General features: G+C 31.6%; 1 long non-coding RNA gene across 2 annotated transcripts; it reads right to left on the bottom strand.

The window, feature by feature from the left end:
* Positions 1 to 924: 924 nt before the first annotated feature.
* Positions 925 to 11857, bottom strand: LOC129960903 (uncharacterized). 2 transcript variants are annotated; one of them, XR_008783716.1, is made up of 4 exons: positions 11668 to 11857; positions 2011 to 2245; positions 1648 to 1897; positions 925 to 1242 (listed from the first exon to the last, which is right to left on the bottom strand). It is a non-coding gene; the product is annotated as an uncharacterized LOC129960903 (long non-coding RNA). The 2 variants fall into 2 exon arrangements; XR_008783717.1 differs by lacking the exon at positions 11668 to 11857 and adding an exon at positions 3434 to 3560.
* Positions 11858 to 15512: the final 3655 nt, after the last annotated feature.

Raw genomic sequence — 15512 nt, 5'->3', positions numbered from 1 at the left:
ATATTTACACTAAAAGTATAAGAACAGAAAACTTTTCAATTTTTTAGGTCATAAGGAAACACATTTCGTTACTCAAATACATTCAAACGAATAAACGAAAACAGTAATTCGAAAGAAACATGAGCAATTCCGTAAATATATAAAATTCACAAAATATGGCGATCATAAAGTTCAAGCGAAAATAAAAGTATTCTCTTAAATGGCAAATCATCGTTACATGCATATAGTTTTATTTGCAATTCCTGTTATTTAGTAAAAGATTTTAACTTCATGAACAATGGTATTTGAATGTTCTTAAATACATTTTTAATCTGTTGAATAAAATTTCTGAAGTTGCATTTACCCGATTCTTAAATAGATTACATTTTCTACAAGAAAAAATTTAAACCTTTTTTTATTAAAAAGGAATTTGTTCCTTTTATGTAAAGAATACGTTCTAAATATTTTCATCTATCGCGTATTATTTGATTTTCTATTTATCTATTTTCGTCTAAAATTATATATATTATTCAAGGCGTCCTCTTAATAGGAAAATTGCAAAAGTTAGACAAGAATTAATATAATTTTAAAGTAAATGCTATTGGGCAGTAGCGTTTAATATATTTCAATACTGAACCAGATTTTCCCAAAACTACAGTAAGGTCCAAATGATATGCATTTCACTATTAATTACAGCAAAAATCACTTTAGTCAAAAAATTTTGGTTTAGTTTTGAGACAAATAGCTGATGAGATATTTTGAAGAATAGATAATCACAATATTCTAGCTTAAGAATATCGAATTATTTTATGCCTTAAATTGTACAAACTGCAAAGCATAGGGAAAGAACCGATGAATTTAAAGATTTTTGTAGAGAATAGAATTTTCAACATAACAAAACATAAATTATTCAACATACGTGATTCCAAAAATGGAGAAGAGCAATCTTCACAAGGATATATTAATTTCTTGAGAAAATCCAATTAAGAAAGTAACAGTTGACAATATTGGAGACATTTCTATTCAGGTTTTAGTGAAGATAAATCTGTACTCAGTTCCACAGATACGATATCGCATCCAGCTGAACAGAAAAATTCCACTCACACCAACTGCAACTCCAGCTGCTTGATATTCTTCAGCTGCGATTTGGGTTTTTATGTCCGTAATTCTGATAAGATCAAAGAGGCTCAAGAATTTTCCCAAGTCAAGTTCTACGCATCTATCTCGGTCATTCCCTGTTTATCGCTCATCATAGGGCAAAACCTGCAAAAACAAATAGAAGCGATTAAAATTTGAATTTCTGAAAATCGGTCATTAATCCAGTTATTCTCTAAGCATAAGAATTTATTAAAACGGCTTAATGTATACTATTAGCAATTAATGAATTCAGCTGAAAAAAGTTATTCGTACACCCATACTTAAAGAATTAAAAAAGCGTCTTTCAATCAGAAAGTTTTTAAAAAAATAGTCCACCGATTTAAATAGCACAGATTAAAATAATGTCGAATTAAATGTTTTAAATAAATATACTCAAAGCTTTTGATAGTTCAGAATACAATCAATACAATTGCCCTAAAAATGAAAATCATTGAAAGTCCTTTTACGTTAAATACTCAAGCATTTTTCAGGAGGCTATTTTGAAAACTAATTAAAGATTTCGCAACTTACCGTGCCCACGATTTCTTTGGCATAACATTTATTTTTGTTAAAAAGTAGGAAACGAAGAATTCATACGATGTATCTAGATTTCTATTCTTGCAGCATTTCAATAAAATAATTTCTGGCAGAATCTAGAAAGTGAGTACAATAATCTTGATTTCTGAAAGAGTGGAATATTGCAAGCAATTCCGCCATGGCGATTATCAACATCAAGCAGTTTATCAAGCAAGATGATTGTGGATTCGAGAACTTGTTTCTACTGGGAGAAAAAAAATTCTTAGCAAGTGTCCAGATGAATAAAAGTTCACAAGGGAAACGCTAAACATTTTCAAATATAACATTTAATTCAATTATTTAAATTTTAGCTCTTACTATAATCATTTTTGAGTATGCCATTTCTTCGAGGACTTCCTTAAGTTTGTTACTTAGATCTTAAATCTTTCAAATAAATTATTAATGTAAATAAGATTTCTGTTCAACTGTTGGATAACTCGCTGTTGTAAACGCTGGGGACGCCGGAAGGCCCTGTTATATTTTATCATTCTGTTCGAAATAAATTCGTTTCCATTGCTTCTTTATAGCTGGTTTCCATGTATTAAGGTACAATCTGCAAGAAAAAATAAATTTAAGCACTTTACAATAATAAATACGGGCAAATCTAATATGATAATATAATGTGAACAATATCAAATATACAACCATATACAAGGTAAACATTATCTGATTTCGTTCCATAGATTATCCTCCTGGAGAAATATCAAATTACGACTTTATGAAAGCTCAGTAGATTATGTCTCCATTTTTCATATATAATCCCAACATCTTATATTCCAAGTCAAATTACCGAGAAGAAATGCAATTCTACTATTTACGTTTAAGCACGAAAAGTTTAGTTTTGCAAAGTGGTGACAATTTTTGCTCAGGTATGCGCCTGCCAAGTACATCAATATTTCTATGGGATTAAGCCTAGGCCACTAAGCAAATTAATCCATCCGATTCTCTACTTTCAAGACGATTGTCAACACGCATTATGATAATGAACATACGTGTATAAAACCCCCAGCAATACGTGTTATTGTCGTTTGCGTATTGCGATAAACCAAAGTCATTTACATTAGTCTTGTTTATTTTTTAAATTGCAAGCTTTACCTTTTATTCTATTGTTCGACTCAGCAATACTCAGTTTTAATAACTACTCTCCTTCACTCACAATTTGTATACGAAAATTAGCATTGTGTTTGGTTCTTTACAGACATCAATGCAGTTCCGTTCCTAACGCGTTTTTCATTCTGGAGTAAGACCCTTGTACGAGCCTTTCTAAAATAAAAATACCGAGTGACATATGAATAGAGCACAATCACTTTTACAATTCTTCTGTAGCTTGGAGATAAATGAATAAGTCCAAATACTTTTATGAAGTCTTCACTTCTGTAGGATTTGGTTGAGAAAATCTTGCCAATTTCAAACTGGAAGCAAGTTTATAAATCATTCATTAAATGGTCATAATTACAAAGATAAAACACATCTTCAATAAAATGCTCAATATAACTAAGATATTTCGCGCTCATGTTCATTTAAGAAAACGCATTCATACACGAAAATTTCTTCGAACTAGACGTGACTCCATTTTATAAACAAGACAGGTTTTATCTGCCCATTCGGAACGTCCATTTTTTCCCCATAAAATAAAATGCAACATGTACAAGCAGTTTCGTCTAAAGTCATTATTTGATCCGAAATGCAATTGCAAAACTAAAGACTTATAAACAGTGCATTTAGCTTCAAAGATACTTACAATAAAAATCGATATTCCTTCTCGGGTGTTTGACACAAATTCTTGATGCATATCTTCTGCTTATTTATTAGTAGTGGCTCCGAATATCCTACATTGGCTTACATCAAGTAAGATCTTGCCATTTGCGAATCCCTGGCACAATTTACATCATGAAAATTTCCTTCATATTAGTTCAGAATACCAACTGATTTTAATGCATTCTGAAAACATTTAAACAATTCAAAACGATTGAAGCGCTAACCGTTTCATTTCTTAGAAATTCAACATATAGGCAAATATTAAATTAAAGAGTGTTCCTTAGAGAGAATTCCTCGGCATGTTAGAATATTAAGATCTGGAAAATAATCATTTGAAAAATATAATCAATGATTTGAAAATTAAGAATGCAATTTAATGATTCTTATTGTGTCAAACAAAACGAATGAATTTCGGTATGCCAATTTTGAATTCAAATTTTAGATACGTCAAGATTTGAACTAAACATTATATTTATTGAAAGTTGGCATGCGGTATGAACATTCATTTATTGCTCCGACTCAAAATTTCATTCCTATTCGGTCAAAAGAACAAAAATCATACCATTATCCAAGATAAAGATGAAATTAACATAAAATGAAATGAATTATATCGTTAATGTATGCAAAAAAGAGGGAGATAACTGCCACTTGTTATTTCAGTTAGTTGAACTTTATATATATTCATTTTACGAAAGGAAACCCAAATTTGTTTCAGAAAATATGGTTTTTTAAATTCGATGCTTAATGTTCCATTATAAACTATTTTAAAATTAATATGGTATGCTAACAGAACAATGGGTATTTGATACAGGTTTTTGCTATCCATTATTCGAAATAGTATTTCATAAATATAAAAAAGGGAGGAGTCTGCAAGTGCAATGCTTCAATACATCTTGGAAAGAAATATTTAATAAAATATATTTCGTGGGAAATTGTTTTTAATACCTTCAGTTCCAATCTAATTATTCGAGTGACGGAAAATTCAATACGAATATCATGTGGTACTCTCGACAGCTGCGGACTAAAGTGTAAATGATTAGTTAAGACATTCGTTAAATTTTCGTGTTTTTTTATTGCATGCTCAATTTGGTTTCGCAAAGAAAATTTCGAATGTTGCTATAAAGCTTTGTGATGCGCCTTATGAGGCGATAGATTAAGTAGTGATTTTCATATTGGATTTCAATAAAAATAGTTCCACAGTATCAAATATTTGCTCGAAGTCTTGTCACGAGAAAGGCAACTTCCGATTGATAAAAAAATTGATAAAGATCTTGAAAAAGACAGTTTTACATTTTCTAAAGTCAACTATTTGAATCAAGTAAAATTCAAAGTGCTGAATATTTGAATACTATGGATAGTATCAAGTCTTTCTATTACCGTTGAATTTCGTCAGTTGTAGCTAATTATATTTTCATTACTCATTTTATAATTGAAAACAATTTTGAAAGGACGGCATGCCGAAATTCCAAATCGCAGTTGAAGTCATCAATGCACAACTTTAAATTACATGGCAGACGAATGAATACCGGCAAGTGTCTTAATTGTGATCTTCATTGCTCTCAAAATTGCATGAAAGTGTAGAGATTGGGAAATATTCAAAACCATGGGTTTTTCTAACAAGTATTATATATTTTTCATTTTTTGATTAACACTCAGAATGAAAGCGCTTTCTGGATTTATTGAGCATTTCATCCAGAAAGCTCATATTGTTTAATACTTTTTAATAATTAAGACGTTTATGAGCAAAGATAAAAGTCGAATGATAAATACTAAATGAAGAATTCACCATTAGTTTAAAGTGAAATGAAATTAATGGATATGGTTGGAATTGATTATATGGTTTATAAAACAATTTTATCACGTTACATTGCATCGCCACGAATATCGTGGAATTCGCGTTGGTAAACGTATTCTGCTTTACATCTACTGATTTCTTCGCAACACAATGTTATTCACGAATAAATCTATTAATATGAAATTTGACTAAAATTAAAGGAGCTAAACAGTCATATGACATGCCCATGTCGCACCTATAAAATGTGCTAGAGTATCCTAATCCTAATTTCGGAGTTCTGCTTGTAAACGAAATCCGTAATTGAAACTGAAGTTGCAATTTCCTATACCTTTTTAGCACCAACAGACTTTAAAATAAACCAAAGAGTGCATTAAAAGTTTTTGATCTAATGTATAGAATTCCGACATCTTTGTGTATACTTGATTACGTAATATTTTTTAAACATTTAATTGTTTTTATCAGTACTTAATCTTACCTCAAAACGTATAGCGATATTGGAACATAAATAAGTGACACTTTCAGCACTGAATGATAATTTACTTAAAGTAATTCAATCTCGCCTTATACATCTGAAATAAAGAATTATTTCACATATTATTTAAAACTATAGTGGTATTTAAAAATATTTATATCCGAGTTTTTTTTAAATTTAGTGGAAATGGAAAGCATTTTCGGTATTTCGGAAATACTATGAAACCGATTTGGAAATAATTCCTTTTTACCGTAGGAAAATTTACATCCATAATAAGACCTTGTAGAAACTGTCGAGAAAATATGGGAACCCTAGATTGAAGTCTAATGAGAAATACTTTCCGAAATTTTGTAAAATGTCAAAGATAAGTGAAATGGGGAATTATAAACAAACTTGCAAGTAAAACCTCCCACCAAAGAAATATATCCAAAAACGTTCAAAATAAAGGAATATCGCATTTAATTGCTACAAATACTCAGATATAATCTTCAATCTTTCGACGGATTATAGATTCAAACTTTTTTTTTTTTTGCAAACAATGAACAAAAAGAAATTATCGACTACTTTCAACTCCCCTAGACTCATTCTCCCTTTTCATTCAACAAATAGTGATCCTACCTATAACACCTAACATTTCCCGCTTCCAAGACCTTCCACACACACTCCACACGCATTTCCCGCTTCCAAGACCTTCCACACACACTCCACACGCATTTCCCGCTTCCAAGACCTTCCACACACACTCCACACGCATTTCCCGCTTCCAAGACCTTCCACACACACTCCACACGCATTTCCCGCTTCCAAGACCTTCCACACACACTCCACACGCATTTCCCGCTTCCAAGACCTTCCACACACACTCCACACGCATTTCCCGCTTCCAAGACCTTCCACACACACTCCACACGCATTTCCCGCTTCCAAGACCTTCCACACACACTCCACACGCATTTCCCGCTTCCAAGACCTTCCACACACACTCCACACGCATTTCCCGCTTCCAAGACCTTCCACACACACTCCACACGCATTTCCCGCTTCCAAGACCTTCCACACACACTCCACACGCATTTCCCGCTTCCAAGACCTTCCACCTACACTCCACACGCATTTCCCGCTTCCAAGACCTTCCACCTACACTCCACACGCATTTCCCGCTTCCAAGACCTTCCACCTACACTCCACACGCATTTCCCGCTTCCAAGACCTTCCACCTACACTCCACACGCATTTCCCGCTTCCAAGACCTTCCACCTACACTCCACACGCATTTCCCGCTTCCAAGACCTTCCACACACACTCACCTACACTCCACACGCATTTCCCGCTTCCAAAACCCTCCACACACACACACTCACCTACACTCCACACGCATTTCCCGCTTTTAAGGCCCACCCCACACACTCACCTACACTCCACACGCATTTCCCGTTTAAAAGACCCATCACTCACCTTCACTTAATTCACACACATTGCCCTATTGCCACGGACCTCCGCACTCACTCCTGTTCAACTGCCACGACCCACCACACAAGCAACACTTCCACATTGATCACAGCCATGACTTCAGCACAAAACTTTCCCATTGCCACCGACTCCCACCATTGCCTTCACAGCATTTAACACTACCTGTACTCACCGCCACCACCTTTACACACAGTTTTCTATTGCGTCTATCCCACCTCAATAGTTTCCCACCACACTTAACTCCCATTTCCCAATGCCACGCTTCGCCGCTCACTTACGCGCACATTACTACTGTCACTACCTACTGTTTTTCAAGCACAAATCACTCAACGACACTACCCAGAATTTCGGCCTTTTTATATTTCAAAATAATTCAACTTCATTTGTTTGCGCACTTTCAAATTCTTCCATTTTACCAAGTATGACAAATCAAGAGTTTCCTCATATTTGTAACTTGTCCCATCCCACAATTCAATAACTTCCAAATATTGTTACATTACTTTAAAAATTTGGTCTCGGGTGTTACAAGGTATAATTAATGATCGAATTAAACTTGTTTCTTTTCCCGATTCAATATTTTCTGGATGAACAACTTCCGATTAATATAATTATAGAAGTCTCTGAACTACACAATCTGTACAAAATACTGAATAAATCAACAAAACGCTGTTCACTTAGCGTTTAACTCCCATTTTATTGAGACAATTTAAAAAAGCATAAAATACGCGGCTTTGGATATTCCATAATTTTCAGATTTAATACAATTTCGAGATAAACAAAAGGCACTTCACTAAATATTGAATATTTGTAACAAGAAATATCTTGAAAACATTTGTCAGTGACAGCAATTTGGAATCCTAAGTAAGCTTCTATACCATAAGGACCAAAAGCTTAAAAGCGTTTCCTGATGGCACATTTAAACTATAGTTGAACGGATTGATTAATAAATGGTTGCTGAAAATGCGATACTTTTTAAACCCAATTTTTATATGAGATTTTAGTATTAGAAAATTTTACAAGACCATTTACAAAAGATATTCTTTTAAAATAATTAGTTTTGATATATGAATTGAACCAAGAGATCAAACTATTTAAATGTTGGTCATTTATCCCTACGAATAATTTTAATACTAGCAATTTAATTCTCCCAACAGGTGTCACGAGGAAAAGATGGAATTCAGCTTCAATCTTTCCCCTGACACGTCTATGGGCAAAGTTTTGAAGTTTTAGAATTATTTTTTATGTTAAAAGAACTACGATCAAACACTATTTGATTGAAATTATCACTTTTTAATTTCCCTTAGTTAATCCCACTTCGACAAAGGATTACCCGAAAATATTTATGTACATCTTTCAATTAATATTTACGCTTTAGCTCACAGCTGCCAAAAGTGCAACAGTAACTCGATTTTCATATCAATTTAGCTTTAACTCCTTGAGTTAAGTATTTTTTTGCAATATATTGCATATTTCCCTAAATGTACCTAAAGCATCACTCTTGTAGACCCATTTTCATAATTCTGAAATACTGTTTCCAGCTGCTAAAACAATCTAAATCAACAAGCCTCTCTTTTAGAGTACCATATTATTTCTTGAAATTGTTTGCAATAAAAGATCCGCGTCATACATACAGCTATAAAATATTTTCTGTAACTCGATTGTCTTCCTTAAAAATATTGCTATAAGTATTTAACAATACGAGCTTTCTAGATGAAATGCTAAATAAGTACACAAAGCGTTATTCACTTAAATGCCAATCATCTGAAAAAAAATAGGAAATAAAGATTATTAAAAGCTCATTAATACTTTGGATTTTTCATAATTTTTTTTAGGTTTAATGTAATTTTGAGTACGGAAATCCTAATTAGCTACCTATAGGCCGAAAGTTGAATATCTGCAACATTGGCATTGATGTCGCCAAATGCGATTTAGAATTCCGACATTATCTACTTTCAAAATTTTAGGTTCCCATTACATGACAGATGATTATAATTACCTTCCGCAGAAAAAATTTAATTGTAGAACACAAAATTCGAATGCATGTTTAAATTAGTTTAATACCCCGAGATTTTAGTCTTGGAAAACTTTAGCTGACTATTCTTATGAATAATCGATTGGTATTATACAAACATTAAGCACTTTGAATTTTACTTTATTGTAATAGTTGACGTTAAGAATGACGAATCTTTTTCGTAACATCTATTTCAGATTCTCTTTATCGATCAAACGTTTTCTTGTGACGCGAGTTTGAAAAAAGTTTGATAATTTGGAACTATTTTTGTTGAAGAAACAAGATTAAAAATCACTAATTGATTGCATTTATTCACTTCGCAACATACGCCACGAAGTTCTATAGAAAATTTCTGAATTTCCTTTGCGAATCTTGTTTCACCCATCCCTAAAAGAGCTCGAAAACATTAACGAATATCTTAACTAATCATTTGCACTTAAGTTTACAGCCGCTGAGAGTGCTGCAGTGACTTGATATTCATATTGCATTTTCCTTACTCGAATAATTCGTCTTTGACATTTTAAATCGCAATCTATTTTCTACCAAATGTATTTTACACATTTCATTCCAAAACGTATCGAAGCATCACACCTGCAAACCCCACCCTTTTTCATGTTTCTGAAATACTATTTCGAACAACGGAATGGAAAAACAGTCTAATCCAATACGCTTCGTTCTGTTAGTATACCATATTCACTTTTAAAATGATTTGTAAGGGAACATTAAGCCTCAAATAGACAAAAAACATTTATGTTTCCCGAAACAATTTCGGTTTTCGTTCGTGAAATAAATATACATTTTATTCAGGGTAAACATTATCACATTCATAATAGTATGCACATTTATCATAGAAATTTTTTTTTTTTGCTCCTCGTTTTGATAGATTGGAATAAAGTAATGCAGAACAAGAAATTTGGCGTTTAGAGCCAGTTCCAGATTTCATTTAACAAAAATATAATTAGGTTTACATTTTTTCATATCAAATTCGGCTGCGAAATTCTCATTCATTCAGCGCGTTTTGTTTGACTTAATGCTTCCAGATTCGCTTGAATGAATTGAAGGATATAAAGTCAATCTGCTAAAGGATTTGATCTGTCACTAATGTTTTTAAACTGAGATAGCCGAAGGTTAACATTTAAAATACTATAGACTATTCGAAAGTTAATGCATTAGAATTGGTATTCTGAATAACAAATATCGCCTAAATATTCTCCAGAAGTTCTAGGATTGAAGGATTTCAAAATTATGCGATCTTACTTCGTGTACTCCAATGCGTCAAAGGAAAGAACTATAAAGAACGCTTCCGGGGCCATTTCCGATACGAGCACGGCATATTGCAGATTCCACTTCCTTCTTTGCAGCCAACCACCCAAAAACTTAGCCAATAATTAACGAAATTCAAGCCGTGCTGTCATTTCAAAGGTGTACGCATCTCGCGATTCGGTACTTATTTCTATGCCAAATTCTAGATCTGAAAGGAAAAAAAAATGTAGTGAATATTCTTAAGAATAAGCCTAAAAGCTTACTTCTAAGAACTTATTCTTAATTTTTAAATCTAAAACTGTTACAAATAACACAGGTTAGCCAAGACCATTTCAAGTACCTCTTCTGAATTATAGTAATATTTTTTTTCTTTCTAAAAAATATTTTGTCCTCTTACTGCAAACAAAAGTCTAAATCTCTCGAAGATTAATCCCTTCAAATCCTATCTACTAATAGAATCAGCACTTTAAGTTTCCAAGACAACCTAAGAATGTCCAATGCTGTCTAAGAATGCGTTGTATACAAAGCTTGAATTCAAAAACTCGGTTTAAAAAAAAATCGCCATCTTGTCTGTATTCGAGAAAACTTGCATTAAAATCTAAGTAAATAGTTAAAGAATCATTTCGTTTTTAAGAGCAGTCAGTTTCCCAAATCCGATTTAATTCCAAGTCAATTCTTTTTTCTTCCAATTCGATGACTCATTGCATTCTGGAAGCTTCTTTTATCGATGCAAGAAACGACACATTACCCATTTAATTACATAGGCGGATTAAACAAAAAAAAATCTACTAGCGATATTATAGTTTTCAGTTTTATAGCTAGATAAACAAATCTTATTCACCTTCATATTATTCACCAAATCTTATTCAGAGTTATTCAAATACGTACAAAGAAATATAATAGCATAAAAATTTGTCAGAAAATTACATCTTCCTCCTTTAGTAATCCGCATTCATTTCCGATGGAACAAAATTTCAACTGTACCATATGCTTGCTATCAAAAATATTTCTAAATTTCATAACTTTACATATATTTACTTGAGATACTATACTGGATTTAATTTTGGTGAAAGGAGCGATTATACCGACAATTCTAGACAAAAAATTAGAGAAATTTAAATCCTTCATTTTTCATAAAACTAGATTAGAATTGCATATTTTTTTAACAAATGGTCGCATGAAATAAGAACATGTAAATTAACTTACCTCGGTTTCATCCAAATAATCGAAATTGATTAGTTCAATATTTGTTATAGAAATATCAAATATCTAGCGTGGCACTAAAAATTAATCTTGGAGAAGTTTGATATCCAGACTCTTTAATCGAAATAAGAAATTTTAAAGACTATCAAATCGGACCATAGACCTTGATATTCTCCACATGTTTAAGAGAATATGTTCAATTCACGCAAGCAACCACAAAATAAAAAACGATTAATCACGTTTTACTTTTCATGGTGAAAGTGGATAGACGTAACAAGTCCAATGTTCTCTTCTTCCGAAAATTTTGCTACATAATCGCTCAATAGGCATGGAGGTCAAAACTATTTATGATATTAAATTTTTGGATTCGAACGCAGAAGAACCATATGTCAATATGAAAAAACATTTTATATGGTTTCAGCAAATACGTAATAGATTAAAAAATATTTCACAACATTCAATAATAAATGTAAACATAAATCTTTAAATTCTGCATTGAATTATGTACAATTCAGTTAAATAAACGTCTAGTTTCGATGTTATATGAGAGCTATTTGACACAATTTAGAATCATAACCAGATGACGAGGATAATATCTGATCCGGTATTACCTTTTCTGATTCTCATAACATAAGGGATAGGATGATGCTCGACCGGGACGTACTTAAAATTCTTCAAAATCATTTACTCGGTCTATATTTGGTGAAATCAGATTTAATTTTTTTATTTGTTGTAAAACGTCCTAGTTCTGTCTCAGAAGTATAAAGGTCGTAAAAATGCTATGACCTGGAAGGAAAGTTTCATGAGTCTGTAATTCGTTCAGAAAATGACAACCTGATATAATATTTATAATATTTTTTTTTCTTTAAAGGGGACAAAAACGTATTGGCTAGCAATTAAAGAATGCATTAATGTCAAGAATGTTTTTTGCTGTAATTCAGTACGGAGCTATTCACCAGATTGAATAACACACATACTATAAGCTATGAATTATATTAGTTATTAAGATTTTATTTTCATTTTTCTGTCAAATTTGAGGCAGTATCAATCAGATCGTAAAGTTTCGGTTTCAGAACAATAGTCTTTCAGGGCTCGAAATTCGATCATATATAGGGTCTATTTAATATGTTGAACTGTTTGTTAAACCTCTCGTCGAGAATAAACTACTCGTTTGTGTGGATAAGATGCTTTGGAAAAGGAGTGCCGGCTCAAGTGTATTTATCATCATATACTCATGTTTTAGAGTTAAGAAAACTCTTGTTATTTATTTTAGTTATTAATCTAACTGCCGGCGTCCTGGCTTGGGTTAGCGCGTCTTCCCCGTGATCTGGGCATCCCGGGTTCGAGACCTGGTTCGGGCAAGGTTGCTCCTCACTCTGTGTTCCATCTGTGAGGTTTGTGAAAGAGCCTCGCTGTAAAAAGGGGTTGTGCAAGCGAATGTGAGTGTCATCTTCATATGAGCTAGAAGTCACACTTCTGCAATCGGGTGCTCAGGGGTCCTTCACCTCCGTCACTACTGCACTCCCTTTCCGTAGTAACGCGGGTACTTAATAACTCTACTTGTAAATTTCTTCCTCATTTATTATTGTGCATGCCTAATTTTCTTGAAATTGTTGCGATATTTACGAAATTTTTCTGAATTCATTTTATATTAACTAATATTTAATTGGTATCTTCGCCAATGCAATTACTCCATATCTTACAGACAATCTACCTTAACCAAGTATGGAATAACTGCAGCCAGTGAGCTAAATTCTGTTCAACTTATTTAAAAATTACTATAAAACAAATTAAAAAGAAAAACTATTTTCAATTTAAATTTCTAAAATTTTAAAGAACTTTCACATTTTTTAATAGTTGGTTCCTCAAAGATATTTTTTCGGTAATTGGTTTCTCAGGATTTTACCTAGGTGTTTAAGACGGTCTCATTCATCAGATTTTGGCGCGTGTTATTAAATGCATGCACGATTTTTGAGGTGAAAGACATTTTCTGACTATAAAATTCGTTTAGTAGCACTGTCTAGTTTCACACAGTAAAACATATTTTACTTCATATTTACAGAATCTTGAGAATAAGATATGTAGCAGTTGCTTTTGAGCCTGAATTTCATTAATTGTAAGCAGAGGAATCAAATTACAGTTGCCAACTTAATTGAAAATGACAAATTAAATAACAGGCATACAAGAATCTTTTCTGGAAATGCAAATTCTTTTTTCAATCAATGAAATCCTTTTAATGTAATTACTTTCTCATTTAAATGAAGAATAACAAAATTTAAATAATAAACATGCGGATGTATTGATTATTTTTTATTATTATCAATTTGTGTCCCAATTAATTATTTAGTAATGTTTGGTTAAATATGAATTATTTGTAAAATTCATCTTAGACTTTGTAAAAACATTGTTGTAAATACAAATGTGGCACTTTGACCTAAATAATTAGCTGGCCACTAATCTGAGAGAAACTTCTTTCTTTTCTCCAGGTTTAGTTGAAGTTGAGCGATTCTCTTTCTGATCTCGACATTCTTTTTATTACAATAGAAAGGAATTCGTGTTCTTATTCTTTTAAGTCTTATCAAGTGGCCCATGTTCTTACATGTGAACATTTCTATAGATAAGATGACTCAGCACGTAAAGGAATTAATCAAAATTTAATTCTATTGCACCAAAATAAGTAATAATTCAACATTTTCTTGCAAAAGCATATAAAAAGGAGCGACTTGACTCAATCTCTTTAATTCATTATGGCATGTTAATAGTCTATAAGTAAATGTTTCAGTGCGAATATGTCAAAAGACTTTCTAATTTCATTTTAAAGCTAAAATGTATTTTATTTTCAAGAAATTCTTTTTTAGGAATAATACATTTTCAAGGTATTTAAATTAATAATTATCTTTCTTGACTTCAAATAAAGGATGTAGGAAGGATAAAATTAAGGCATAAGAGCAATAATTTATATTTAATTTGAATGCGATATTACTCAAAATTTATCGTAAAATTTCATCAGGAAATGTTTTGTACAAAAATGAAAAAAAAAACTCTTTAAGATGATTTTCACTTTTATTCCCTTAACTTTAAACTTCATGTTTAAAATACATTTAAATTTAAATTTAAAGGATCTACTTACCATTGAAATTTAAATAAAAGTAGAATATCGATTTTTCAATTCTGGAGAACATTTCTAGATTCTTCATTAAGATGTAAAAGCTAAAAATAAACCATTTAGGTAAACAATATCTACATGATTTTTAAAACAATTTTTAACACGAAGTTAAATATTTAATCAATTATATTTTTAAATAAATACTTTTATGCGTGGAAATACATTTTTAAAAAATAATTTAAGATAGACTTAAATACCTATTTAACATGATCTAAATTTGGGCTAAAAATATCTATATGATATCTATATTTTCTTTAAACAGAAATTCGAAATTTTTCTATTTTCACATTTATATGTAAATCAGTCTTTGAAAACAGAAAACAATAGGCATTGCGTAAAGAAGTGTGAAAGTAATCAGTAAAAGCTTTTGACCTTAATTTTATTTTCCTTAAAAGCAGAGTTTTTTTAAAGAATCTCACGATCATAAACTATTCATGCATTATTTTTTTTAGAAAATCAAAGAAAAAATATCAAGTCTCGACTTGTCTAGAACTTAGTATTGAGTTTTTACAATTTTTAATCATTATTATTGATAATTCAAAAGTATTACACATCTATAATCAGGTTTCCTAAATCTCAAAAGTTAAATTATATTTAAATGAAAATCTTAGTGAAATTCTCTATGAAAAAATTATAAAAATTGAATGGGAATTTCCTTTTTAATTGAAAAAGAAATATTGAT

The sequence above is a fragment of the Argiope bruennichi genome, chromosome X2, assembly GCF_947563725.1.
Source record: "Argiope bruennichi chromosome X2, qqArgBrue1.1, whole genome shotgun sequence".
NCBI classification, from domain to species: domain Eukaryota; kingdom Metazoa; phylum Arthropoda; class Arachnida; order Araneae; family Araneidae; genus Argiope; species Argiope bruennichi.
The sequence above is the reverse complement of the archived record's forward strand: the minus strand, read 5'-3'. Positions and strand labels throughout refer to the sequence as shown.